Source organism: Pristiophorus japonicus, chromosome 1 (genome assembly GCF_044704955.1).
Source record: "Pristiophorus japonicus isolate sPriJap1 chromosome 1, sPriJap1.hap1, whole genome shotgun sequence".
NCBI classification, from domain to species: domain Eukaryota; kingdom Metazoa; phylum Chordata; class Chondrichthyes; family Pristiophoridae; genus Pristiophorus; species Pristiophorus japonicus.
Genome location: NC_091977.1, coordinates 179592505 through 179620109, shown reverse-complemented (window position 1 = coordinate 179620109; position 27605 = coordinate 179592505). Strand labels below are relative to the sequence as shown.

The 27605-nt window shown below is 43.8% G+C and overlaps 1 protein-coding gene and 1 long non-coding RNA gene across 16 annotated transcripts in view; one reads left to right on the top strand and one right to left on the bottom strand.

Moving 5' to 3' along the window:
• The window catches only part of mef2cb (myocyte enhancer factor 2cb), a 352227-nt gene extending 342382 nt beyond the window's left edge, over positions 1–9845 (bottom strand). For 6 of the 9 annotated variants that reach the window (XM_070885203.1, XM_070885131.1, XM_070885185.1 and 3 more), the window contains exons 1-2: positions 5808–5970; positions 5353–5447 (exon numbers count right to left, since the gene is read on the bottom strand). The gene's annotated coding sequence lies outside the window, so the exon portion shown is untranslated. Of the gene's footprint in view, positions 1–3243; positions 3519–5352; positions 5448–5807; positions 5971–6402; positions 6638–9690 lie in introns of those variants that run through there. The other 3 variants (XM_070885140.1, XM_070885149.1, XM_070885169.1) reach the window with 3 other exon arrangements.
• The window catches only part of LOC139267229 (uncharacterized), a 167539-nt gene continuing 146040 nt past the window's right edge, over positions 6107–27605 (top strand). For 3 of the 7 annotated variants that reach the window (XR_011593861.1, XR_011593862.1, XR_011593863.1), the window contains exons 1-4: positions 6107–6303; positions 8401–8511; positions 8634–8703; positions 9725–10442. This is a non-coding gene — a long non-coding RNA (uncharacterized lncRNA). Of the gene's footprint in view, positions 6304–6609; positions 6781–6825; positions 6872–8400; positions 8512–8633; positions 8704–9724; positions 10443–27605 lie in introns of those variants that run through there. The other 4 variants (XR_011593864.1, XR_011593866.1, XR_011593865.1 and 1 more) reach the window with 4 other exon arrangements.

Sequence of the window (27605 nt, the reverse complement as noted above, 5' to 3'; positions counted from 1 at the left end):
CTACTGTTGATATAACAGACATGTAACATTAAAATAGCTTTAAAATGTTTTGTATAAAATGAATTTTTGAAAAATGTCATGCAGTACCTGTGGAACTGTTCCATCATTTCTATGCTGCATAGTACAGTTGCAAATAAATAATCTTTATAAACAAACTTCAAAAAATCACAGCTTAAATGTACAGTATACACTCTGAATAAGATGTTTCTGATTCTTCTAAATCTTCTTGAGTTTATTCTAAGTGTTTCCTGGGGTCCGACATATAATTTTGACTTTAAACTGCATTAAAATCCCAACTTAGTCTCTAAGCACAATGTAATATAGAGCAGCTTCTTGTATTTGTGTGTATGTTTCTATTATTTCAAAATAGTTTATTTAAGCTGTAGTCAGAATGAAATAATATACAATTCTGCTTTCCAAGATTTGCTGTGAATTATATATTGATAATGTAGCTCAAACAAAATGTTGTACAAAATGTATCTTTCATAAATCTTTAATGGAATTACATCTGGCAATCATACTAGCATTTTTCTTCACACAGCTCTAACTTGATTTCAAAACAAATAATCCAATTTTAACTATACTTAGCACTTGTCACCAAATAGCATGAAATTCAAACGTTTAAATATACATTGCAAAGAAAATCTTGCAATTGTGCCTCTTTTATTATGTGTATCGAACATCTTCATAACATGTATCAGTTTTAATTTTCACAACAATTTAGAATAACATGACATGAGAAAATTCTGCAATGATTAGCTGGATAATTAATCACCAAATTCAGAGAAATAGCTGGAGTAAACTGAAGGAGGTACTGTATAGATTTGATTTTAGCAGTTTTAGATTACAACCTATGTAGGCCAACCAGCAGGGCTACTGTCTCCTCACATGATAATCAATTGAAACTGGAGTGTGCCTTGCCATGCCCCAGCAATCGGCTCTGGTCTCTAGCCAATCAGAATGACACGTGAACTGCCTAATCCTTCCTTTGTACGATACACAAGACTCTGTTGTCACTGCTGGTTTTTCATGAATTGCCTGTGAAAGCCTGTCTGATTTCTTGAAGATGACAGGCAACACTGAATGTTTGCCCTCCACTGTTCAAATGCCTATGTAACAACAAGATTAAAGTACTAATGAATATATCTCTAATCACATGTCCACACGCTACAAATTTGCCTTAGACCAGAGCAGATTAGGATTTAATCCAACAGAAGCAATAAGCAATTATTGAGATTAATATATCTAATCTGGTTCAGCAAAAAAATTGATAGTCTATATATAATTCCTCCAACATAAAACCTCATGCTCAATGCCCCTGAATTATGTTGCATATCAATCTGCATCTTCTTTAAATTACTAATATGTGTCTATAATGAACCATGAATTTAAAATTTGACTGGGATATTATGAAATATTCATCAAAATCTGAATATTTGGAAATTATTTTCTTCATACTGGATGCTCTTGAACTACTTACTAAACATTTAAATGATGATTACATTTGAACTTTGAAATAGTATTGTACATGCCTTGATATTACGTTACAATTACATTACGTAGCATCCTCTTATCCAGTCATCTTTTCTGGGTACCCAGTGACACACTTTGTACTGACCAAACATCAAAACTGTACTCAAGGATATTATCATTCTACAAGTTACCGCTTTATAAAAATTAAAAATGCACAGCCCCATTTCTGCACTAATTTTATTACAGATTCTGGTCAAAATAAATGTCTACTTTATTATAACTATTTAAAAATAATCTGATGCCACTGTATTCTCATAGAAGAAAACATCTTTGCATATATTATATTCAAGTTCACATTACCACCTAATATCAAAAGGTTGCGTTGGTATGCATATTGATTTTATATGGTTTAGTGAATTATTTTATTTGATAAACCAAATTCCAACAAAATACATTTGTATGCCAGATACGTGTGCTTATGTTTTTGGCCTTAAATGAAACAAATGCGTTTTTATGAGTCAAAATAGATGTGGAGAAGAAGTTCTCTCCCATTCTTTTATGTAACCTTGTGAATTCCACTATATTACCAACACAGAAATGTATTTATTATACAACTGTGGATAGGAGCTGGGAAAGTGTGTGTGTAGGGGTGGGGGGGACGAGTTAAAAGATACCTATTTGGTGCAAACTAAATAAATGAGAGGAAACGTCAGAAAAGTGAAAATGTTAAAGGTTTTTTAAAGTAAGAAGCATCTGAAAGCAAATAGTGAAAGGTGGTACACAAGATAAGTACTGCCAAAAAATATATTAAAAAAAACAAATTGGGTTGCATGAATGTATAGGCAGATATTCTTGAAGATACATTCGCCAAACCAACAGAAATTGCATTACTATACTCCACATGAACATCTTCCCTATGCAACACTTCCATACCCAACAAACGCTGCCAGCAAAAACAAACTGCAGTAGTCATTCCCAGGCTGGCACGCCAGGACTCCTGCCTACCGATGTGCTCATACAGAGACACCAGGAAATAGAAGTAACCTCAAAACCAAAATCAGCGCCAAGGAATCTTTCCTCAAGTTTGTAATGACAAAATGCTCACTCCACCTAGTCAAATTATATGCAGATGCAACACGTTGGCTTTGCGCCAATGCTCTGACCTCTGAAGATCTAGCATTAAAGCATTTCAATTGTACTTACTTTATTTAGAAGATTTCTCTCATTTTCGCTCAAAGATGGCAATGATTTGCAGTGTGCGTTTGAAAACTACGCGGAAACACATGCATACTACACAGCGAATTTTCTTCACAAAGAGTTAAAGGTTTTGAAAAAGATGGATCATAAAAGTGTATATTACTACAGGCAATATGCTAATATATCACACTTCCCAAAAGAATAAATACCATGTGTATTTGCTACAAAGAGTCAATTATCTTGTTCATTTATGTTAACGCCAAATCGGAACACGGAGCACAGACTACAAGGTCAAAACATTTGGGTGTAATCAACAACACCACATATCAGACATCACAAATAACAGGTTTCATCTTACAAACAACGCAACCTCAACAACGCCTAAACACGGAAAAAAACTGAACATTGACAGCTGGTCGCAGTAGTTTACAATGCCTCTGTCAAGATAGCAGGGCGAAGTGAAGTTTACAACCAACTCGCAAGTGGCGACCATAAAGTATTGCAGAAACTCAAATGCATCATTAAATATTTGGACACGAAATTTATCCTAACTGATGACGGAATTTCACTCACTTTCGAATTTTCCCTGAAAAATTCTTCTCCAAACGGAAGGTGTGCATATGATTAATCCTTGGCTACAATTACTGTCCTCCCTGCTCTGGACCTGATTAACGTGCTGCGCTCATAGGAGGAGATATTAACTTATTTGATCGACCACTGTCGGTGGATTCCGCTGGTGAAAATCTGAACTCTTATATGCACTGTTAATAAAAATCACTAGATATTATTTTAAACAACTCAGCGGCAAAGAGGAAGAGGTAAAACGACCAGTATTCTCCCACAATCCTAAACCAGTCATATGGATTATCAGTTTCACTCTTGAAAAGGGGCGGGATCAAATCTTCAGCATTTTCCTTAAACAAATACTGTACCACAGAAAATATTAACTCCTTTATAACACATGATTAACCAGTACTGATTCTCATCACGATATACAACCTGACCACTCCTTTTCACCTTGATATAACACTATAACTTTTATGTATTCTGTATAATATGTATTCATCGCCTCCATATTGAGAGATTTGTCATATTTTGTTTTGATAATTTAATGTTGAGCACGACCTTGTCTGACAGCATGTTGGCACTATTTCTTAACTTGGTGTACAATGCAATGTATTACAGCATTAGTCTGATACATTAACAATCTACAGGGATAGAAGACTAAGAAAATAACTGGCTCCTTCTGCAATATATGGATCGCCCTAACCTTGTTAAACTTGTAAACATGGCCTTTTATTTTCTTACTAAACTATGGGAAAATGTTACCAAATTCATTACAATATCGAGGTCTTTCCTAGTAAAACGCATGTCTGTTGCTATTCTAATCCTGCCATGAACCCGAGCCAAGTCACTTGTTATAGTCTACTTTGAGTTTAAACCAATGCAATAATGTTCCTGCGCCCTCGTAATTAATTATCTGAAATTTTGTGAGCACTTAGAATTATAAAGACTATTAAATAAAGAGTGGAGGATGATCAGGCGCCTATAAAACAAAATTGATTTAATCTAAAAGGATGCATCGATAACGCAAATGCATAGAAAGATAGCAAAGTTTAAAAAAAACATAGATCAGAATGAAACCTGAAAATAAGGAGTAGCAGTGGGGTTCAAATAGGAATAAGATTATCTGTAATTTGAAGAAAGAGTTACACAATTTAAGTAGGGTTGCCTATGATGATGAGTTGGTAAGATGTAGGTGCACCGAGAGACACTGAGACTTTGCGTGGTTCTGTATATTGCGCAGCAGTATGACTTGGAAAGCAGCTCTGCACATTCCACTGTGAGCGTTTCCTACCCGCGCCAAGTCTCACGGCCCATTTTACAACAATCCTGTTACACCGAATAGCTACTTGGAAATTAAAACAAGCAGGTTCTCCCATGCGTCGTGGAGTTCAAATTCTCTGGACTGCATCAACACACGAAGTGCAAATCACTACAGATAAAGATTGGTCGTAATGGTCGTAAAGTTGAGGAAATCAAAATAAAAAGCCTCAGCCACAGATCCAGCATAATTCAAGTAACATGACTCTTTGCATAAGATGAAATACATAATGAAAGTCACTCTTTGCGTGCATGGAAAGTATGCACAGCATCATATATTCACTTTCAAAGTGAACTGTCACTGACCCATCACTATTAATTGTTAAAGGTAAAGCTATAACATAAGAAAAGTCAGATATGATGGAAATTACTGTCACTGCTTTCTCACTGCTCAGTAATGCGTAAAAGCAAGTAGCAATGCCTAAAGTATTGAATGATCAAATGCAGTGTGTCAAAGCTTCTCTACAATACTATTACAAATGAAATTAAACCATTTCTAATAAATTATATTTACTGGCACTCTCATCACGATATACAGAAATCCCACCCAAAAATATTAATCGCATCGTGGAACAATATTACTGAAAGCACCAAGTAAAAAAGCGGTAAATTAGAAGTGAAAAAGAGCCATTGTCCATTCTCGCGTGAATGATAGCCTTGGCATCTGTAGGTATATTACACACACACTCCATTTTAGTCATTGTGTGATTTCTGTACTTTCACACAGACCACACATGTCAAAACAGAACCTAGAAACAGAGAAAAGTAGACGCACATTAGAACTGAAAAATCACTTACCGCACAAACCTCGACGACGCTGCGTTCTCGACCTCAATTGTTTCCCTCTTGAAGGCGAATTAAAGTTACTTTAAAAGCTCCAACTTCTTTGACACCTTGGATTAAGGGGAGAGCAGAGAATCGACCATGTTACAAACAAATCAGCCGGTGCAAAGCTCGTCATCATTCACCACCACAACATCACGTTTACGGGCCATGTGAACATTAAAGATTAAACAAAACCACGGCTGAAACAATGACAGAGAGTATTAACATTTAATTCCCTCCTCGGGTTTGTACAACGTAAGTTTTAAGAGGAAAAAAAAGCAAGCCAATTTAAAGCACAGCAACATCCACAGGCCGTAATTTGCTTGCCCTATAGCTTGCAGCATTAAACAATTAGTGATGTAGTCTAGTCATTAAAACTGAACTGCTGTGTTTTTTTCTGGAGAAAATAAGTTTCTATTTTTACTGACCAGTGAGATGAAGGCTAATCGACTGTGAGGACTGAGATTTGTATACATTAATTTTTTTTTAAAAGACAATACTTTAAAAAACTGACATATAGAGAGCTATAGATAGAGCCATTTCGCAGTGAGAGAGAGAGAAAGCCCTGCTCGGTTAGTCAGTCTCCCTGTCTGTGTGTATCTGCTTCTATATTTAGCGGAGCAGCAGCTCCAGCAGGAGGAGGCGGGACCGGCGCTGCGCTCGCTCGCGTTGGGAACAGAACGTCACAAACACACGCGCGCGCGCGCGCGCTCGGAGACGAGAGGAGGAGAGGGGACGCGCTCCCGCGGGAGGAGTGGGGAGCGGAGCGCTGCGCTCCCGCGAACTACTACAGACCTCGGGACCACGCGCAGCGGTAGTGCAGCGTTTCCGCCTCAGCGCACACTTGAGAGACCGCGCAACCATCCGCGCCTACGAACAAAGAGTTCAGTCCTGGTCTCATGTTGGCTGTGTGTGACCAGCCAGGTAGAGTCTATGCCCCGTTATGGAATCGCTACTATTATTAATTATATATATAAATAGACTTTATTCAGTTGTAAAGGGTTTTAATATAAACTGACTTACGCTCTTTGAGCGGCTCGAGACTGCCTTATGACAGGATGGTTTTTGGGTGGAATGAAGTGAAATTTAAAATGTTGGTAGTCGGCCCTCTCCCAACACACAAAATAAAAGCCAACCCTAGTGGGGCCGGGTACATTTTTAGACGGCGCAGTAAGTGGGCGGTTTAGGTTTTCTTTGATGTATAAATAATTATCCCCTCCTCCCGGCCCGGCCCGGCGCAGCTCGAGTGCCCGGATCCAACCGCCTTCCTTTCCATTGACGTCACGGCCGGGCTGTCAGCGCGCGGCTGTCAATCAGCCGAATGGTTCTCGAGCTGGAGCTCGAGCTGCAGCCGCTCGCCAGTCTCTGGGATTCGCAGCGATTTCACTTAACACGTCATAGGTGATCAATCGCAACAAACTGTTACTTTTAATATCTGTGCAGGAAAGAAAACTTATACACTCCACTTGATCAAAAGAGCCTGCCAACTGACGTACGGTATCGTTTGCATACGGGAAGCGTACAAGTTATATCAAAAGACTTATTATTTTAATCTTTAACCGCCTTAGATCACTCATAGATTATGGCCCATTAGTTATCAGTGGACGAATCAAAAATTAAATCTCGAAAGTTTTGGTTTGACATTAACGATAGGATCTTGCAAATTTGGCTTCCTAACTAACGCGACTTGTTTGTATGAGCTTACAATTTTAATCAGACTTTGACGTGCATGTCTTTGCGAAGCTATCGTTTTTTTGATTTAAAAAATAGTGCTATTGCCCACTAATGTTCATTTTAAAAACACCTTTATTACAGTAATTGCCTGGTGAATGTATTTCCGTTCAATTCACTGGAAGATCATAGACACACAGTAACAGATCCCCACATAGAGCCATCAATCACATTATCTAATAATCCACATTAAATACTGTACTGTAAAACATTCTAGTTGTTCCGGCCTCTTCACGCAACTGATTTACTCGTTTGTTTTGTTATATGTGAAATGCAAGATGCAGCGATCGTCTACATGCTTGTAATGTTAGTGAGCACATAGGTTTACAAATAGGGGTAAATAAAATAGTATGATATATGGCAAGAAAACATATAATTTCCCGCTCTTAAAGCGCAACAACCTAATTTGATACTAGTGGCCATGATCAGATAACAAGGAACGTTTTTAAATGTATGCAATATTTAATTTTATATATGTATATAGAGTGAGGAAACAGATTTGCCCACGTGTCTTTCAGGGTCGGTAAATATTTCTTACCACTTCTAAGATTTTTTTGGTAAGTTAAATGAGGTATATTTTAAATTTCGGGCCTGAGCTTGAAATTAACGTTGCAGGTCTGTAAACTGCGCTATAGCATTAAATAACGTATCTAATGAAACGATAAATAATGTTGCTATCGTGGTATAAACGTTTCAGTTATATAACTTTCTGATAAACAGTCCAGAATACATCCTGACAAACAGGATCCCGGTCTCTATAGTTCTTTGTATATCAGCTGGCTAAACTAGTGGAGCTGGAAACAAATGTGTGTGGGAGGTCATATAAGTTTGCAAACCTGTTTATTGATATTGTTTATTCCTACTTATAATATTATAGTTATTGCTATTATTTATTTTATTACCTACATTATGTAATGATTTGGCTACTTTGTAACCAAACTCAGTAATGTGATAAATTCAGATTATCTGATATTGTTTCAAAAGTAGGCCACCCAAAGAGAGAGAAGAAAATATCTGTAAAGATGATCAAACTAATAAAATCCAATCACATTTATTATCACTTTAAGGTATGATTTTTGTAAAAGATTGATTTCTGATTTCATATTTAGTATAAGTTTTATGATTTGAAGCCCTTTACAAGTTCATAGATTCAAACCCAGTCATATAAAGGCAGGTTGAAATACTTTTCTTTTTTCATGTGACTTCGCAGTCAAATTGATTGGCTAAAGGGGGAAAAAAATCCAGTCTGCTGTAAATCTGTTCACTTTTTTTAAAAATTTGCATTTCAAGCTCATGTGCACCATTCAGTGGATTCTATATGCCCCACCTCAGTTACTGACCTTGCAAGCAACGTTAAAGTCCATGTAAGATGAACATTTTTGGAATTTAACCATCATCGAGGTTAGAATGCAATGATTGAATTGTAATTTTCCTTCCACATTTCTCCTTAATTTCAATTTACAAACTACTTGTCAACCAAGGTTGCAAAATAACTCAATGAAGTATCCATTTCTTATTTGCAGTGAGTCTACAGAGCCGGGTGTTGCTGCAGCCTACATTAGAAGCATGACCTAGAGGACAGCTGTAAATTATGTATGTCAAAGTCAAGATTATGTCAACCAGTTTTTGGAATTCGGACTATATCTGATTAGTTTAAATCTGTCACTAGTGATATCTTAACGTATCCATTTAATAAAATTAATCTTAAGTACCAATAAAATAATAAGGTAATTTGGTAAAAACAGTAAAATGTAAGTTTTGAATGTGCTGCCTTTGCCATCTACGTACTGTAAGCAGCTGCTGGATTTACTCAGATCACAGATTAATATCAATATTTTGCCATGCCGACTCTTTGCATCTGTTAAACTGAAAGTTTACATTTACAGGAATTATATTTGATAGATATATATGGTATTAAATGTTTGTGATATCAAAGGTAGGCATTTATGTTGTTAAATGCTTGCTTTACTTTAGTAACAGATTAGCAAAGTGTTTAAGGTCTGTGATAGCAGTATAATACTTTGTGATTTTATAAAGCACTTAAACTCTTTTTATCAAGTGGATTGATATTTAAAATAATTCCTCCTATAGCTTTACTGAGTTTGCTAATATTACAAAACAAATATTTACCCAGGTGCTTCAAAAGAAAGCATTGTTTATTAATAATAACTAGTACGATATAGTTGACTTTTCCCAAGTACAAATATACCATGAAGGTTTTATACTTGGAAGTGGAATTGAATGTATTGTCATTAAATTAAAGAATATATGTATATGTACAGTTTTAATTTAAATGTAGTACTTGTTTTACTTAGAAGTATTTTAAACTGTAATTTCAAACTCTCCTTTGTTCATCATATTACGGCAATAGACAACACCTTCAGCATTTAAGTAATTGTACTTTGCTATAATGCAATAGTTACTCTTATACCGCATTACTTTAGAAAAACTTAGTAACACTTCAATTATTAGGTAGGCTAAGTATATCAATGACAGTTTTCTTTGCTCTTCGGTAACATTGCAATGGAGTCTGAACATGCAAGTTTGGATGTTTTTATACTTTTTGGTCCAAAAACTCACCAATGTCCTGTTTCCCTCTTTCTATGCTCTGCAGCACCTGCTGCAGGCTCGGATGATCAAACGCTGCAGGTAAAAAAAAAATCCTGAAGAAAAAGCCAGACCAGCTGGCTTTGAAGAGAAACCCCCCCTCTTCGGGATGAGCTTGCTTCGATCTGTTTCCACACTGAAGACAGAGTCTTTTTCCCCTCTCGATGTTGACCTATAGTTGCATGATGCTTTGCACAAGTGGCTGGTTGCCCTGTGTCCACCTGCCTCTGTCACTCTGGGGTAAATTTAGCCCTGGAAGGTATCACTAACAGTCAGACCTTTGTCAGTTCTGGCAAGAGAAATAGGATTACTGCCCAAGTAAGCATGAACAGGGTTCAGATGGAAAAATGAAATCAGGAGTCTTATCCAAAAATCATTTTTTTGCCATTTAAATTACTTACATATGCAAGAAAGTAATGTTTTACTTTTAACTGAAAATTATTCTGTTTTACAGCAGCAAACTATATTTAGTAGCTAATACATTACAATCTGTAGGTTGACAGAACGTAACATTGCTTGCTAAGTTGGATTAGTTGTACAAGAAAAAAAAGTCACCGTCACAATTTTTCCAATTTTTTAAAACCATGTTTTTGTCTTCAGACTATTAACCATTGATCTCTTGTAACAAACTAATTGAAATTTGTACTGCAATTCTCTATCACCAGCTCAGGGGAAGAGTTAAACATTAAAATGAACCAAGCAGAAAGTAATATACTAAATCTAATGTAAGTATATTTGATAAAGTTTTAACTGTACAGTTACGGCATTTGTATTTTGTAAAGAAATAGATGAAGAGCTATCCATTCAAATGTATTAGAAACATGAAATTATGATAAAATCTGAGTTACTTTATTTATGATACCAATAAATAAGCCATGCCAACCCTACTCTTTTAAATGCTAAGAACAGAATGTTTGACTTATGATAGAAACATATAGCATTAAAGAAGAAAGCAAAAAGGATGTCTTTTGTTAAGAGATTTTCCCTTTTAGTTAAGCTCTCCTAAGTACACTGATGGATGGTTTGTTGTTTTGTAATTCCAAGACAGGAAGGAAGATGCCTTGAAGGCAGCATTTCATACATTACCATAATGCCACAATAATATTACATCATTAACAATAATACATGCATTATTTATGAATAGCAGCAATAAGGTTACCTGGAAGATACAATGTAACAGTAAATAATGTGCACATCTAATGAATGTCTGATATTATGAATTATCGTCTAGCGCTTTTAGCTCTCAAACTGGAGCACACCAACATGAACTTTGAACCAGATTACTCATATGTCTCTGTTTGTGAATCTGTCTACATTTGAAGGCACTGTAGCACCAATGTGATTTCAGAGTTGCTTCATACAACTGAGTACACTATTATTAAACTGTGAGTCAAGAGCAGTCTTATGTTTCGTAGCCATGTTCACTAGGAACCAATCTGTTACTGGACAAGCCCATTTCTACGTGACATTAAAATCAAACCCCATAATCTGTGGAAATGCAATGATGATACTTTGGTTCAGAAGTAACAATTATACTGTTGCAAACTTCACATCAATATAGCAATAACATCATTCTGGCAAGCACTGTGGCCATTACCAATCCTGAGGTGCTGGTCAGCCAGCGCAAACACAATGATCTCATCACTGCCTTTACCATTTGGAAGTTTTCAGCACTAACAGTGGAATTATTTTGAAGACTGCCACTCTAACAATGTCTCCTTTGTACTTTCAAATATATAAACAACGCTGTTTTTGAAATTGCCCAGCTCCTTGCTTTATGTTCAATTCTGGGTCACAAAATTTGCAGACACCTGGGTCTAAGCTTTTATGCAACCTAATATGAGAATTATTCAACATGGTCAATTGCCTTTGATAAAATATTCTTTGGTCACAGACACTGGTAATATTAACACTTTATGCTGAAATAAATTATGGTAAAATGTTGATTGAAATGAATATTCATTTCTGAATAATGGTACAGATTTCATGCTCAGATCATATATACACTATACGAAAAAGGAAATAACTAAGATTTTTACACGGAAAATGTTTTCACAAAGTTATGCTGCAGGAGCTTAAATGGAAGCTGTTGTCAGACAGCACACCCTGGCATCAGTTAGATAAGTAAACCAAGTAATATCATTTGGAGGCTCCAAGGAACAAGCTATATATAAGTATAAAGTTTCCTTCACTAAGTACTTCAAATGGATAATATTCCAAATCTGCTGATAGAGGAAATATGCCTCATAGGACACTCAAATAAAAATGTCTCACTTAATAGAGTTTATCATTTTCTGTCCCAGCGTAACAGTATTAGAGAAACTTATGAAAAAATAATTCAAGTCATTGACATTTTAAACCAAATTTTGCTGGCAAGGTTTTATTTGCATGTCGCCTTAATGACCTGTTTGACCCAGAGTTGAGCTTCAAACACCATATTATACCCAATAGCAAGATTGATTACTTCCACCTTGTTATGTATGTAACCCTAGGCAACCTGTGTCATACTGCCACCAGAGGGCATACCTGTTGTAGTCCCAAGGGATCCCAGCATCCCTTGGGAGCACTGTATATAAGCAAGCCTCCCATGCTGCACAGGCACTCTGGAGTTTGAATAAAGGAGCTAAGGTCATACTTACTCATTGTCTACAGGACACAGTTAGATTACTTTATTATGAGCATAACAACTGGCAACAAGATAATGAACAATCATTAAAAATGCAGAGAACTGTTGGTATTCTGGAGAAATTCTCAGAAGGGGACAATTGGAAGGCCTTCGTGGTGCGACTCAACCAATACTTTGTGGCCAACGAGCTGGAAGGGGACGAGAACGCTGCCAAACAAAGGCCGATCCTCCTCACCATCTGTGGGGCAATAACCTACGGCCTCATGAAGAAACTTCTAGCTCCAGTGAAACCAACAACCAAATCGTATGAAGAACTGTATGTTGGTCCAGAGCACCTAAATCTGAAGGAAAGCGTTCTGATGACAAGGTATCGATTTTACACGTGTCAATGGTCTGAAGGCCAGGAAGTGGCGAGCTACATTGCCGAACTAAGGCGCCTTGCAGGACATTGCGAATTCGATGGATTCCTTGAGCAAATGCTAAGAGACTTCTTTGTGCTTGGCATTGACCATGAGGTCATCCTTCGCAAACTAGTGACTGTTGAAACACTGAACCTGAGCAAAGCCATAACGATAACCCAGGCATTTATGTCCACCAGCGATAACACCAAACAAATTTCACAGCATAAAGAGATTTCGGCAAGTACTGTACACAAAGTAATGTCGTTTTTCAGGCAGGAATGCATATGGCAGAACGTACACGCCTGCAGCTGCACAACCTCAGATGATGCAGAGTACGCCATGAAACGTTAATGCGAGGCAGTTAACACCTCGTTGGCGCTGCGGAGGTGATCATCGAGCTCATCAATGTTGTTTCAAACACTGTGTGCAAAGGCTGTACAACAATGGGACACCTCCAGCGAATGTGCAAACGAGCTGCAAACCCTGCAAACCACCACGTTGCAGAGGATCGCTCCATGGTGGATCAGGCTGAACTAGAGACTTGAACCGAGGAGGCAGAAGTGTACAGGGTACACACCTTCACCACGAAATGTCCACCGATCATGCTAAAAGTTGAACTGGACACGGGTGCAAGTCAGTCTATAATGAGGAAAAAGGCCTTCGACAGGCTGTGGTGCTACAAGGCACACAGGCCCAAGCTGAGCCCTATTCATACAAACTGAGAACTTACACTAAAGAGCTGTTCTCTGTCATTGGCAGCGCAACAGTAAAAGTCTCCTATGATGGAGCAGTGCACGAACTCCCACTATGGATTGGACCAGGAGATGGCCCCACACTGTTAGGTAGAAGCTCACTGGGAAAAATCCGCTGGAACTGGGATGGCATCCGAGCGCTTTCATCCATCAACGACGCTTCGTGTGCCCAGGTTCTGAGCAAGTTCCCATCTTTGTTTGAGCCAAGCATCAGAAATTTCTCGGGGGCAAAAGTGCAGATTCACTTGATTCCTGATACATGACCCATCCACCACAAGGCACGGGCGGTGCCATATATGATGCGAGAGAAAGTGGAAATTGAGCTGGACAGGCTGCAGCGAGAAGGCATCATCACGCTGGTGGAGTTCAACGAGTGGGCCAGTCCGATTGTTCCAGTTCTCAAAGGCGATGGCACGGTCAGAATTTGTGGGGACTATAAAGTACCGATTAATCATTTATCGCTACAGGACCAGTACCTGCTACCCAAGGCAGATGACCTATTTACGACCCTGGCTGGAGGAAAGACGTTCACCAAATTGGACCTAACCTTGGCCTACATGACGCAGAGCTGGCAGAATCTACAAAAGGCCTCACCTGCATCAACACGCACAAAAGTCTGTTCATCTACAATAGATACCCGTTTGGGATTCGATCGGCCGCGGTTATTTTTCAAAGGAACATGGAGAGCCTGCTAAAGTCGATTCCGCGTACCGTGGTTTACCAGGACAACATACTGGTCACAGGCCGGGTCATCATCAAACACTTGAACCTGGAAGAGGTTCTAAGTTGGCTAGATCGCATGGGACTCAGGTTGAAATGCTCGAAGTGTGTTTTCCTGGTACCAGAGGTCGAGTTCTTAGGGAGCAGAATCGCGGCAGATGGCATCAGACCCACTGATGCCAAGACGGAGGCCATCAAGAACATGCTGAGACCACAGAACGTGACGGAGTTGCGGTTATTCCTGGGACTCCTCAACTATTTTGGTCATTTCCTACCCGGGTTAAGCACCTTGCTAGAACCCCTACATGTGCTGCTACGCAAGGGAGATGACTGGGTATGGGAGAAATCACAAGAGGCTGCTTTTGAGAAAGCCAGAAATCTGTTATGTTCCAACAAACTGCTTGTTCTGTATAACCCATGTAAACGTTTAGTGCTAGCTTGCGATGCATCTTCGTACGGGGTCGGGTGTGTGTTACAACAAGCAAACGAATCGAGAACATTGCAACCGGTCGCTTATCCATCCAGGAGTTTGTCCAAGGCCGAAAGGGCCTACAGCATGCTTGAAAAAGAAACTCTGGCATGCGTTTAAGGGGTGAAAAAAATGCACCAGTATCTGTTTGGTCTCAAGTTTGAGTTAGAAACTGACCATATCTCTATTCTTGGCAAAGGGATTAATACCAATGTCTCTGCCCGCATCCAAAGATGGGCGCTCACACTATCTGCATATAACTATGTAAACCGCCACAGACCAGGTACAGAGAACTGCGTTGATGCTCTCAGTCGGCTACCATTGTCCACTACCGGCGTGGAAATTGCACAGCCTGCAGACTTGCTCTTGGTGATGGATGCAGTTTAAAAAGAAAAGTCACATGTTACGGCCTGCCAGATCAGGACTTGGACCAGCCAGAATCCTTTACTGTCCCTTTTAAAAAAACTGTGTCCTCCATGGGAGCTGGTCCAGCATCCTAGCGGAGATGCATGAAGAGATCAAGCTGTTCCAGTGGCGCAAAGACGAAATGTCTATACTGTGGTGTCCCTGCACCGTACTGCAGACACAGTCACTACATGACCTTAACCTTTATTCCCAGGATCAAGGAGTGCTGACCCTGGGTGGGACCTCCCCTTTTATACCTGGAAACCCAGGTGAGGAGTGTCTCCTACAAGTTCACCCCCTGTGGTCAGGGTGTGCATTTCTAGGGTATAAGTACAGCATACAGGAGCTGCATGAAGGTTACAGTTACATGAAGATTACTGTTGCATGATGGTTACATACATGACATCACCTCCCCCCTTACGTCTTTTTGTGTCAGAAGTTAAGTCTTTCAGGTGGTCGACGCTCTCTCATGGAGCGCCACAGTTGTGGCTCTGGTGGCCGAGCCTCAGCATGCGTCTGAGGTGATTCCGGCTTGTCCGGGCTGGCCGCAGGGACTGTGCATGCTGTGGATTGTCCTCGTTGCTCATCCACTGGCAGTGGTGTGGATGACATCTCATGCTCTTCAGGTTCCTCCTTGACTATGCTGAACCTTTTCCTTACTTGGTCCAAGTGTTTGCGACATATCTGCCCATTGTTTAGTCTGACCACTATGACCCTATTCCCTTCTTTGCCAATTACTGTGCCCTCAAGCCACTTGGGTCCCAAAGCATGGTTAAGAATAAATACCGGGTCATCCATTTCTATACACCTCCCCCTTGAGTTTCGATCATGGAACTCGGTTTGGGACTGGCGCTTGCCCTCAACAATGTCTGCCAGGGCTGGGTGAATGAGGGACAGCCGCGTTTTAAGCATGCGTTTTGGACTCCCGTGAGCGAATGCGAGCGGGACCTGTTGGCCAGCAGGAGGCGCGATAGGCGTTACTGAAGGGAGGGTCCTTGGATGCGTAGCATGCCCTGTTTTATGACTTGGACCACACGTTCTGCCTGGCCATTGGAAGACTCCTGGAATTCATGGCTGGTGAAACACGGGCCATTGTCGTTGACCAGGATGTCCGGCAAGCCGTGGGTCGCGAAAACCATACGCAGACTCTCCACGGTGATGGATGTCGTGCACGAGTTTAATATGATACACTCGATCCATTTTGAGCATGCATCGACAACGCTCAGGAACATTTTCCCCATGAACGGGCCCGCATAGTCTACGTGAATACGTGACCATAGCCTGGTGGGCCAGGGCCACAGGCTGAGTGGGGCCTCCCTGGGGGCATTACCTAGCTGGGCACAGTGTTCCAGATCTGAGTCAATCCCAGCCACCGTACATGTGACCGAGCAATGGCCTTCATTAACACGATGCCAGGGTGCTCGCTGTGGAGTTCCCTGATGAACGCTTCCCTGCCTTTTTGGGGCATGACTACACAGCTGCCCCATAGCAGGCAGTCGGCTTGGATGGAGAGCTCATCCATCCATCTCTGAAACGGTCTGACCTCCTTTGGGCACGCCCTGTGTGTGGGCGCCCAATCCCCAGTCAGGACACATTTCTTTATCATGGATAGGAGGGGGTCTCTGTTGGTCCAGAGGTTGATCTGGTGGGCTGTGATGGGGAAGCCTGCGGTTTCAAAAGCCTCAACGGCCATGACCATCTCAGCGCTTTGCTCCACTGTCCCCTCAGTGGTGGCCAGTGGGAGCCTGCTGAGCGCGTCAGCGCAATTTTCAGTGCCTGGCCGGTGCCGTATGGTGTAGTCATACACAGCCAGCGTGAGAGCCCATCGCTGTATGCTAGCTGACGCATTGGCATTGACAGCCTTGCTATCGGACAACAGGGATGTTAACGGCTTGTGGTCCGTCTCTAGCTCGAACCGTTTACCGAAAAGGTACTAATGCATCTTTTTCACACCGTAAACACAAGCGAGTGCTTCCTTTTCGACCATACCGTATCCACGTTCTGCCTGGGAGAGTGACCTGGAGGCATAAGCCACTGGCTGGAGTCGGCCGTCGTCGTTACCCTGCTGCAACACACACCCAACCCCGTAGGACGATGCATCGCACGTTAAAACCAGCTTTTTACAGGGGTCATACAAAGTCAACAGTTTGTTAGAACACAGCAGGTTCCTCGCTTTATTGAAAGCCCGTTCTTGACAGTCCCCTCAAAGCCATTCACAACCTTTAAGCAGGAGCGTGTGTAACGGCTCCAACAATGTGCTTAAGTTCGGCAGAAAGTTCCCAAAATAGTTCAAAAGTCCCAGGAATGATCGCAATTCCGACGTGTTGCCGGGCCTGGGCGTCTGGCAGATCGCCTCCGTTTTTGATTCAGTGGGCCGGATCCTGTCTGCGGCAACCCTCCTGCCCAAAAACTCGACCTCTGGGGCCAAAAACACACACTTGGCCTTTTTCAGCCGCAAGTCTACCCGGTCCAGTCGGCGTAGCACCTCCTCCAGGTTGTGGAGGTGTTCTTCGGTGTCTCGACCCGTTATAAGGATGTCGTCTTGGAATACGATTGTTCCAGGAATGGATTTGAGCAAGCTTTCCATGTTCCCTGAAAGGTAGTTGTTGCCGAACGAATGCCAAACGGACACCTGTTGTCGATAAATAATCTCTTGTGCGTCGTGCTAGTGGTCAGAAGCTTGGATTCTTCAGCCAGTTCCTGAGTCATGTAGGCCAAAATGAGGTCCAGCTTCGTGAACAGCTTGCCACCTGCCAGAGTGGCAAAAATATCCTCCGCTCTCGGGAGCGGGTATTAGTCTTGCAGCGACACTCGGTTGATGGTGGCTTTGTCGTTGCCACAAATCCTGACCGAGCCATCTGCTTTAAGACAGGAACGATGGGACTTGCCCAGTCGCTGAATTCAACGGTCGAAATTATGCCCTCTCTGAGCAACCTGTCCAATTCACTTTCAATGTTCTCACGCTTCACATACGGCACCGCTCTGGCTTTGCGGTGCACTGGTCTGGCGTTCGGAGTGATGCGTATCACTGCTTTAGTGCCCTTGAACGTTCCGACACCAGGTTGAAACAGTGACCCGAATTTTTGTAGGACCTGTGAGCATGAACACAGATGAAATGGCATGCACATTCCCCCATTTCCAATTCATCTCGGCTAGCCAACTCCTCCCCAAGAGCGCAGGGCCATTCCCAGGATGATCCAGAGTGGCAGCCAGTTCTGTGATACCACCAAGTTTGCACTGCCTAGCACTGGGATGATCTCTTTGGTGTACTTCCGTAGCTGCGTGTCAATGCGTTCCAGTTTGGGCCTGCTAGCTCTTTGTGGCCATAGTCTCTCAAATTGTTGGGCGCTCATAAATGACTGGCTAGCTCCCGTATCCAGGTTCATGTGCACCGGGATGCCATTCAATAAAACTTTCATCATCATGGGTAGCGTTTTACAGTATGAGCTGTGGATGTCAGCCACATGAACCCGCTGATCTTCAGCATCCATGGCTTTTCCCCAGGCATCATCCTGCATTCCAGACCCCTCTGTCTCGCAGATTAGCCTTGGCACAGCCTTTTTGCACATCCTGGCCAAGTGTCCACTGACGTTGCAAATTCTACAGGTATATTGCTGGAACCTGCAGCTTTTCGCAGTATGTCTACCCCCGCATCTCCAGCATGAGCTGATATTGTTGTTAACGAAGGGACTGTTACCAGGCATTCCTCTCTGATTGCCCATTTGGTTGTTTCTAAGCACTCTGATGGTGGGTGTTAATGGTCCCATCGCGGGACGCATTGTTCCTTGTGATGGCGTGAATTGCCGATCCCCTTTCCATTGTCCCTCTTGCGGGCCCACCCTAGAGTCTGTTGCTGTCTGGGTGGTTTTGAAATGCCCTTCCCTGCCTGCGGGGTCCCTAGCCGCGTTCACAATGTTAACTCCCTGGTCCATCGCTACGTTGGGACCAGGGCTGCGCGCGTAAATTAGCTTGGTCTCCTCTTCCCTGCCATGAAGGTCTGAGCTACCAACGCCGCCCCTTCTAAAGTCAAGTCCTTGGCCTCTATGAGGTTCCTGAAAATCCTGGCATGATTAATGCCCTCAATGAAAAAGTCCCTTAACATCTCCCCCCTGCAGGGATCTGTGAACTTAGAGACTGACCAAGCACCGCAGGTCCGCACCGAAGTCCGAGATGTATTGTCCCTCCCGACGCCGTTGTGTGTAGAACCGGTGCCGGGCCATGTGTACGCTACTCCCCGGCTTGAGATGCTCACTGATCAGCGGGCTGAGCTCTTCAAAGGACTTGTCCGCTGGCTTTTGGGGTGCGAGCAGGTCTTTCATTAGCTCATACGTCTGTGGTCCGCAGCTGGTTAGTAGATGCACCCTCCGCTTGTCAGCCGCTGTCGCTCCCAGCTCTGCTGGAGTGACAAAGCTCTGCTGGAGTCTTTCCACGAAGTCGTCCCAGTCCTCACCCACACAGTAACGTTCCCCTGTGCTACCGGTGGCCATCCTCGTGGTACGGTGATTCCCGTTTCTCGTCGCCAAATGTGGTGTCCCTGCACCGTACTACAAACTCACACAAGGCATGCACTGCAGACACAGTCACTACTTGACCTTAACCTTTATTCCCAGGACCAAGGAGTGCTGACGTTGAGTGGGACCTCCCCTTTCATACCTGGAAACACAGGTGAGGAGTGTCTCCCACAAGTTCACCCCCTGTGGTCAGGGTGTGCATTTCTAGGATATAAGTACAGTGTACAGGAGTTGCATGAAGGTTACAATTATATGAAGATTACCGTTGCATGATGGTTACATACATGACACATACAGGCGGACTGTCTTTTGTGGGGCAATCGCGTGGTTTTGCCAAAGAAAGGCAGGGAAATGTTCATACGCGACCTACACAGCGCCCACCCAGGCATAGTAATGATGAAATCTATAGCCAGATCCCATGTGTGGTGGCCCGGCATCCACTCAGATCTGGAGTCATGCGTGCGCCAATGCAACACTTGCTCTCAACTGAGCAATGCACCCAGAGAGGCACCGCTAAGTTTGTGGTCATGGCCCTCCAAACCGTGGTCTAGGATCCACGTTGACTTTGTCAGCCCATTTCTAGGCAAAATGTTTTTGGTTGTTGTGCATGCTTATTCCAAATGGATTGAGTGTGTAATAATGTCTGTAAGCACATCCACTGCCACCATCAAAAGCGTACGAGCCATGTTCACCATGCACGGCCTGCCTAATGTCCTTGTCAGGGACAATGGGCCATGCTTCACCAGTGCTGAATTCAAGGAATTCATGACCCACAATGGGATCAAACACGTCACATCTGCCCCATTCAAGCCCGCATTCAACAGCCAGGCAGAATGGGCACTCCAAACTGTCATGTATCTTACATTATTATATATAACTGTATCCTAACATGCTATACATGACTGTAATAAGATATGACCTGTAACCACCAGCATACCTTACCACCAGGGGTGCAAGAGACAGGTATATAAGGACAGGTCTCAGACAAGTGCAGCATTCCAGAGCTGTGAAATAAAGGTGCAGGTCCAGAGTGACCTTGACTTCACTACATGCCTCATGTGAATCTGTACTGAGGGGACAGGACTTTATAGTGGCGACGAGTTACGGGATTACAGAATCCACAGAATGGCGAACAATGGATCAGATGAAAAGTACAATGCGGGAGACAATTGGGAGGACTTTATAGAAAGGCTCCAGCAAAGCTTTGTAACCAAAGACTGGTTAGGCGACGATAAGGCAGACAAGAGAAGAGCCCATCTCTTGACCAGCTGTGGCTCGAAAACATACGCTTTAATGAAGGATCTGTTGGCACCCGAGAAACCAGCAAGCAAGTCGTTTGAAGAATTGAGCACACTGATAAGAGATCACCTGAAGCCAGCGAGCAGCCTACACATGGCCAGACACAGGTTCGACAACTACAGATGCTGTGTGGGCCAGAGCATACCCGACTTCGTGGTGGAACTTCGGAGGTTGGCTAGTTTATGTGAGTTCTCCGATGAACTGAGGAGAGAAATGCTGAGAGACTTTTTCATTGAAGGAATAGGCCACGCAGGCATATTCTGAAAGCTCATAAAGACCAAGAACCTGACCTCAGAGGCAGCAGCACTGGTTGCACAGACATTCTTGGCAGGGGAAGAAGAAACGAGGTTGATTTCCAATGCAGGTACGACAACTAACGAAATATCGGAACAAGAAGTTCACAGCACTAACCAAGCTGCTACCCGCACACACAGACAAAACCGGGAGAACAGGCTCTCGACAGCAGGCAGAAGCCATCAAGGGCCACAGGAACGGCCGTTCACACCTCATCAACCCACAATGCGAGCAATCAACTACAAACTGAGAGAAGCTCAAGAGAGATCAGCCAGACACAGATCATTCTTTGGGAAAACTTTGAACAATGGAACAGGTCTGTGCTGGAGGTGTGGGGGTGGGCACTCATCAAGGGGATGTCGATTTCAGCAGGCTGTTGCAGAAATTGTGAATATACAGGGCATTTGGCCTGCATGTGCAAACAAATGGCAGCTCATCTGGTATACGAATCGGATGGGTCGGAAAGCGGACCAGAAGATGGTGGGGACAGTACCTGGGACACCGATGTACAGCGGATCAACACGATCAATGGCCGCTGCTCCTACAACAGGACGCCTCCTATAATGAAGAGGGTCCTACTCAACGGGATATCTGTCAACATGGAGCTGGATACGGGAGCGAGTCAATCTCTCATGGGCGCTTCACAATTTGAACAACTGTGGCCGCATAAAAGAGACAGACCAAAACTCACAAGGGTCGACACCAAACTAAGGACCTATACCAAAGAAATCATACCAGTCCTCGGCAGCGCCATGCTCTCTGTCACACACAAAGGGACAGTGAACCGACTTCCCCTGTGGATTGTCCCCGGAGACCCCCCAGCACTGCTGGGGAGAAGCTGGCTGGCAAAACTAAACTGGAAATGGGATGATGTCCATGCCATGTCAAGAGAGGAACGGACCTCCTGCTCAACAGTTTTAAAGCGATTTGAACATCTCTTTCAGCACTTTCAAAGGGGCCAAAGTCAAAATCTACATCACACAGGATGCTAGACCGGTCCATCACAAGGCCAGAGCTGTACCCTATGTGATGAGGGAAAAGATTGAACACGAACTAGACAGGCTTCTGCGGGAAGGCATTATATCACCTGTGGAATTTAGTGACTGGGCAAGTCCCATCGTCCCAGTCATGAAGCCTGATGGATCCGTACGAATCTGTGGGGACTACAAATCTACCATAAACTGAGTCTCCCTACAGGACCAGTACCCGCTGCCCAGAGCGGAGGACTTATTTGCCACATTGGCTGGAGGTAAACTTTTCTCAAAATTAGACCTCACATCTGCGTATATGAAGCAAGAATTGACCGAGGAATCCAAGCTACTTACCACCATCAACACACATCGAGGCCTTTTCATGTACAATCGATGCCCATTCGGCATCAGGTCGGCAGCTGCCATATTCCAGCGCAACATGGAGAGTCTGCTCAAGTCCATCCCGGGGACGATTGTATTTCGAGACGACATACTTATCACGGGCAGGGACATCGACTCCCATCTCCGTAATTTGGAGGAAGTACTAAAGCGGTTGGATCAGGTAGGCCTACGAGTCAAGAAATCCAAGTGCCTGTTTCTCGCACCCGAGGTTGAATTTTTGGGCAGAAGGATTGCCGCTGATGGAATCCGCCCAACAGAGTCCAAAACAGAATATACTGGCATGGCATGCAAATTGGTTAACTCACAGGAAACAGAGAGTAGGAATAAATGGGTCTTTTTCGGGGTGGCGAGCAGTGACTTGTGGGGTACCACAGGGATCAGTGCTTGGGCCTCAGCTATTCACAATATATATCTAAATGATCTGGATGAGGGAACCAAATGTAATATTTCCAAGTTTGCTGATGACACAAAACTAGTTGGGATTGTGAGTTGTGAGGAGGATGCAAAGATGCTGCAAGGTGAGTTAGATAGGTTGAGTGAGCAGGCAAACACATGGCAGATGCAGTATAACGTGGATAAATGTGAAGTTATCCATTTTGGTAGGAAAACATAAAGACAAAGTATTTTTTAAATGGCAATAGCTTGGGAAATGTCGATGTACAAAGGGACCTGGGTGTCCTTGTACACCAGTCATTGAAAGCAAACATGCAGTTAGGAAGGCAAATGGTATGTTGGCCTTCATTGCAAGAGGATTTGAGTACTCGAGCAAGGATGTCTTACTACAGTTATACAGGGTCTTGGTGAGACCACACCTGGAGTATTGTGTGCAATTTTGATCTTCTTACCTAAGAAAGGATATATTTGCCAGAGGGAGTGCAGCGAAGGTTCACCAGACTGATTCCTGGGATGGTAGGACTGTCGTATGAGGAGAGATTGGGTCGACTAGACCTGTATTCATTAGAGTTTAGAAGAATGAGAGGAGATTTCATTGAAATGTATAAAATTCTGATGGGGTTGAATAGACTGGATGCAACCTGGCTGGGAAGTCTAGAACAAGGGGGTCACAGTCTCAGGATACGGGGTAGGAAATTTAGGATCGAGATGGGGAGAAATATTTTCACTCAGAGGGTGGTGAACCTGTGGAATTCTCTACCACAGAAGGTTGTGGAGGCAGTCACTGAATATATTTAAGCAGGAAATAGATTTCTAGACAAAAAAAGCATCAAAGGGTATGGGAGAAAAAATCGGGAATATGGTGTTGAGATAGAGGATCAGTCATGATCATATTGAATGGCGGTGCAGGCTTGAAGGACTGAATGGCCTACTACTGCTCCTCTTTTCTGTTTCTATGCATGGCTCAGCCACATTCCCGATGCAGGCTCACCCTCCTTCCAGCTCAGCCTTGGGCCTGGAAACAGGGTAGAAACACATGTGAACTGCAGGTCTGTGGGAAAATATCAGCCAGAAGACCTCCAGGCATAAAGATCATTTCAGAGGTTGTAAAGGAATGAATATTACTTTTACAAAACTCTTACCTTGATCCTTCGATCTGAGCGGGCCCAGGCACAGCCCTGACAACAACTTTTTTGGTGTCCCTACATCTGGATATCTTTCCAATGAAGATAGAAATGACTGAGGTGGGAATGCCATGAACACCTCCTCCTAATTCATCTCTATGTATATTGTTGTCATGCATGAAGTTTGCCTATTTGGGGAAGCCCCAGAAATTCTTTGGATATGTAAAATGGACAGAAACATGAGCAATGGATCTCCACCCTGACTTTCGTTCAATCTCCAAGCCAGCGGGTGGGGAGCAGAAAGGTGGGGAACCAATGGAAATTGGTATGGATAGGGCCAACTGGAATTAAGTGCAGGACAGGATGAGGGCAGCGGAATATTGGATGCATTGAAATTTGTGTAGGGTGGAACAATGGAGACCAGTGAGAAATTGGTAAAATATGGATAAGGATTTCCACAGCAGGAGATGAGGTAAAGTCAGAGGCAGACAATGTTGCTTAGGTGTGTTATGCTCATAATAAAGTAATGTAACTCAGTACTGTAGACAATGAGTAAGTGTGACCTTAGCTCCTTCATTCAAACTCCAGAGTGCGCATGCAGCATGAGAGGCCTGCTTATATACAGTGCTCCCAAGGGATGCTGGGATCCCTTGGAACTCAAACAGATATGCCCTCTGGTGGTAGTAAGATACAGGGTGCCTAGGGTTGCATACATAACATCACTCCCTCCCAAAGTCAATAGTACACTTATTTACAGGGTGAGACAATCTGGGGCTTTTCGCTCCCTTGTCGATTGTCTCGGTACAAATGCAGGTGTGGGTGAGTTGGTTGGTTCTTCGCTGGGCTGCTGGGCAGCTGGCCTTGCTGGATTGCTGGGGATGGTGAGTTCAGCTTCATGGTCAACCGTGATGTCGGTTGCCACTTGTGTGTGTGTTGGAGGGTCGAAGTTGGTGGTGTCCTCTTCGGGTTGCTCGTGTTGGTTTGTGAATCGCAGTTTGGTTTGGTCCAATTGCTTTCTGCAAGTTAGTCCATTTGCAAGTTTGACCTCAAACACCCTACTCCCTTCTTTGGCTATGACGGTGCCAACAAGCCATTTGGGACCATGTCAATAGTTGAGTATAAATACAGGGTCATTGACTTCAATATCGCGTGACAAGTTTGCGCGATCATGGTACATGCTTTGTTGATGCCGCCTGCCCTTGACGTGACCATGGAGATCAGGGTGGACAAGAGAGAGCCTTGTTTTGAGCGCCCTTTTCATGAGCAGCTCGACTGGGGGAACCCCGGTGAGCGAGTGGGCTCTGGTGCGGTAGCTGAGCAGGACGCGGGACAGGCGGGTCTACAGGGAGCCTTCCGACACACATTTCAAGCTTTGCTTGATGGTTTGTGTAAAGTCCTGTCCCCTCAGTACAGATTCACACGAGGCATATAGTGAAGTCAAGGTCACTCTGGACCTGCACCTTTATTTCACAGCTCTGGAATGCTGCACTTGCCTGAGACCTGTCCTTATATACCTGTCTCTTGCAAGTGCACCCTTGGTGGTAAGGTATGCTGGTGGTTACAGGTCATATCTTATTACAGTCATGTATAGCATGTTAGGATACAGTTATATATAATAATGTAAGATACATGACATCACCCTCCCCCAAGGTCTCATTGTCTTTATAGGTTCAGTCTCTCAGGTGGTCTACGCTCTCGCGTGGAGCGTCTGAGTTGTGGTTCAGTTGTTTGCCTTGGTGTCTGTTTTTCTTTGGGTGTGGTTGCTGGTATCTCGCTTGGGCTGTCTGTTTCGATTGATGTGATTGTTGTTGACTTGCCTGGGCTCTCTGTTGGGATTGCCCTTTCCTCAAGTTGTTCCCTCTGTCTGTCCACCAGGTGTGGTGCGAGTTCCACATTGTAGTCTGCCTCTGGTTGGTAAATCTGCTTTTGACTTGGTCTACATGCCTCCGGCAGGTTTTGCGATTGTCCATTTGTACTACCAGTAGCCTGTTTCCTTCCTTGCCCGTTACTGTCCCTGCAAGCCATGTGGGACCCCTGCCATAGTTTAGTACAAACACTTTGTCCCCTATCTCATTCCATCTCCCCCTCGAATTTCTGTCATGGTACTCAGTCAGCTTACAGTGCTTTGCCTCAACGATTTCGTGCATGTCTGGGAGGATTAATGAGAGCCTTGTTTTTAAAGTCCTTTTCATCAACAATTGCGCGGGGGGGATCCCAGTCAGTGAGTGTGGACGAGATCTGTATGCCAGCAGCAGTCGCGACAGGCGACCCCGCAGCGCGGGACCTTGGATTTTAAGCATGACTTGTTTCATGATTTGCACTGTTCTCTCCGCCTGGCCGTTGGAGGCCGGCTTGAACAGTGCCGTCTTGACGAGATTTATGTCGTGGTCAATTATAAAGTCTTGGAATTCTGCGCTGTTGAAGCACAGACTATTGTCACTGACCAATATGTCAGGGATTCCGTGCATTGCAAACATGGTTGCGAGGCTCTCCACAGTGGTGGAGGTTGTGCTCGAGTTTAAAATGGTGCACTCGATCCACTTTGAAAATGCATCTACAACTACGAGGAACATTTTGCCCATGAATGGGCCCGCATAGTCTACGTGCACCCGCGAACACGGTTTGGTAGGCCAGGGCCAGGGGCTCAGTGGAGCCTCCCTGGGGGCATTGCTGAGTTGGCACAAATGGTGCACCTTCGGACGCAGAGCTCCAAGTCCGCGTCAATACCAGGCCACCAGACGTGGGATCTGGCTATGGCCTTCATGAGAATGATCCCCGGGTGCTCGTGGTGGAGCTCCCGGACAAATGCCTCTCTGCCTCGCAGAGGCATGACTACTCGGCTGCCCCACATCAGGCAGTCTGCTTGTAGTGATAGCTCATGCATGCGCCTGTGAAAGGGTTTTAATTCCTCGGGGTAGGCATCGCGAGCCTCTGCCCAGTCACCGGTTAGGACACATCTTTTTACTAAGGATAACGTGGGGTCGCTGGCCGTCCAGGCTCTGATTTGGCGAGCCGTCATGGGCGAACCTGTGGACTGAAAGGCATTGATTGCCATGACTATCTCACAGTCCTGTTCGTCAGACCCTTCCATGGTCGCCAGGGGTAGCCTGCTGAGCGTGTCGGCACAGCTGTCTGTGCCTGGTCTGTGCCTTATGGTATAGTCGTAGGACGCCAGCATGAGTGCCCACCGTTGAATTCGCACCGAGGCGTTGGCGTTTATTGCCTTGCTCTCGGATAGGAGGGACATGAGGGGCTTGTGGTCGGTTTCTAACGCGAACTTGGCCCCGAAAAGGTATGGTGCATCTTTTTGACACCATACACGCACACGAGCGCCTCCTTCTCTACCATTCCGCACCCGCTCCACCCGCGAAAGTGACCTGGAGGCATAAGCTATGGGTTGTAATTTGCCCACACTATTGACATGTTGCAAAATGGACCCGACCCCATATGCTGACGCATCGCATGTGAGAACTAACTTTTTACCTGGGTCAAAGAAAGTCAAAACACTGTTGGAACACAGA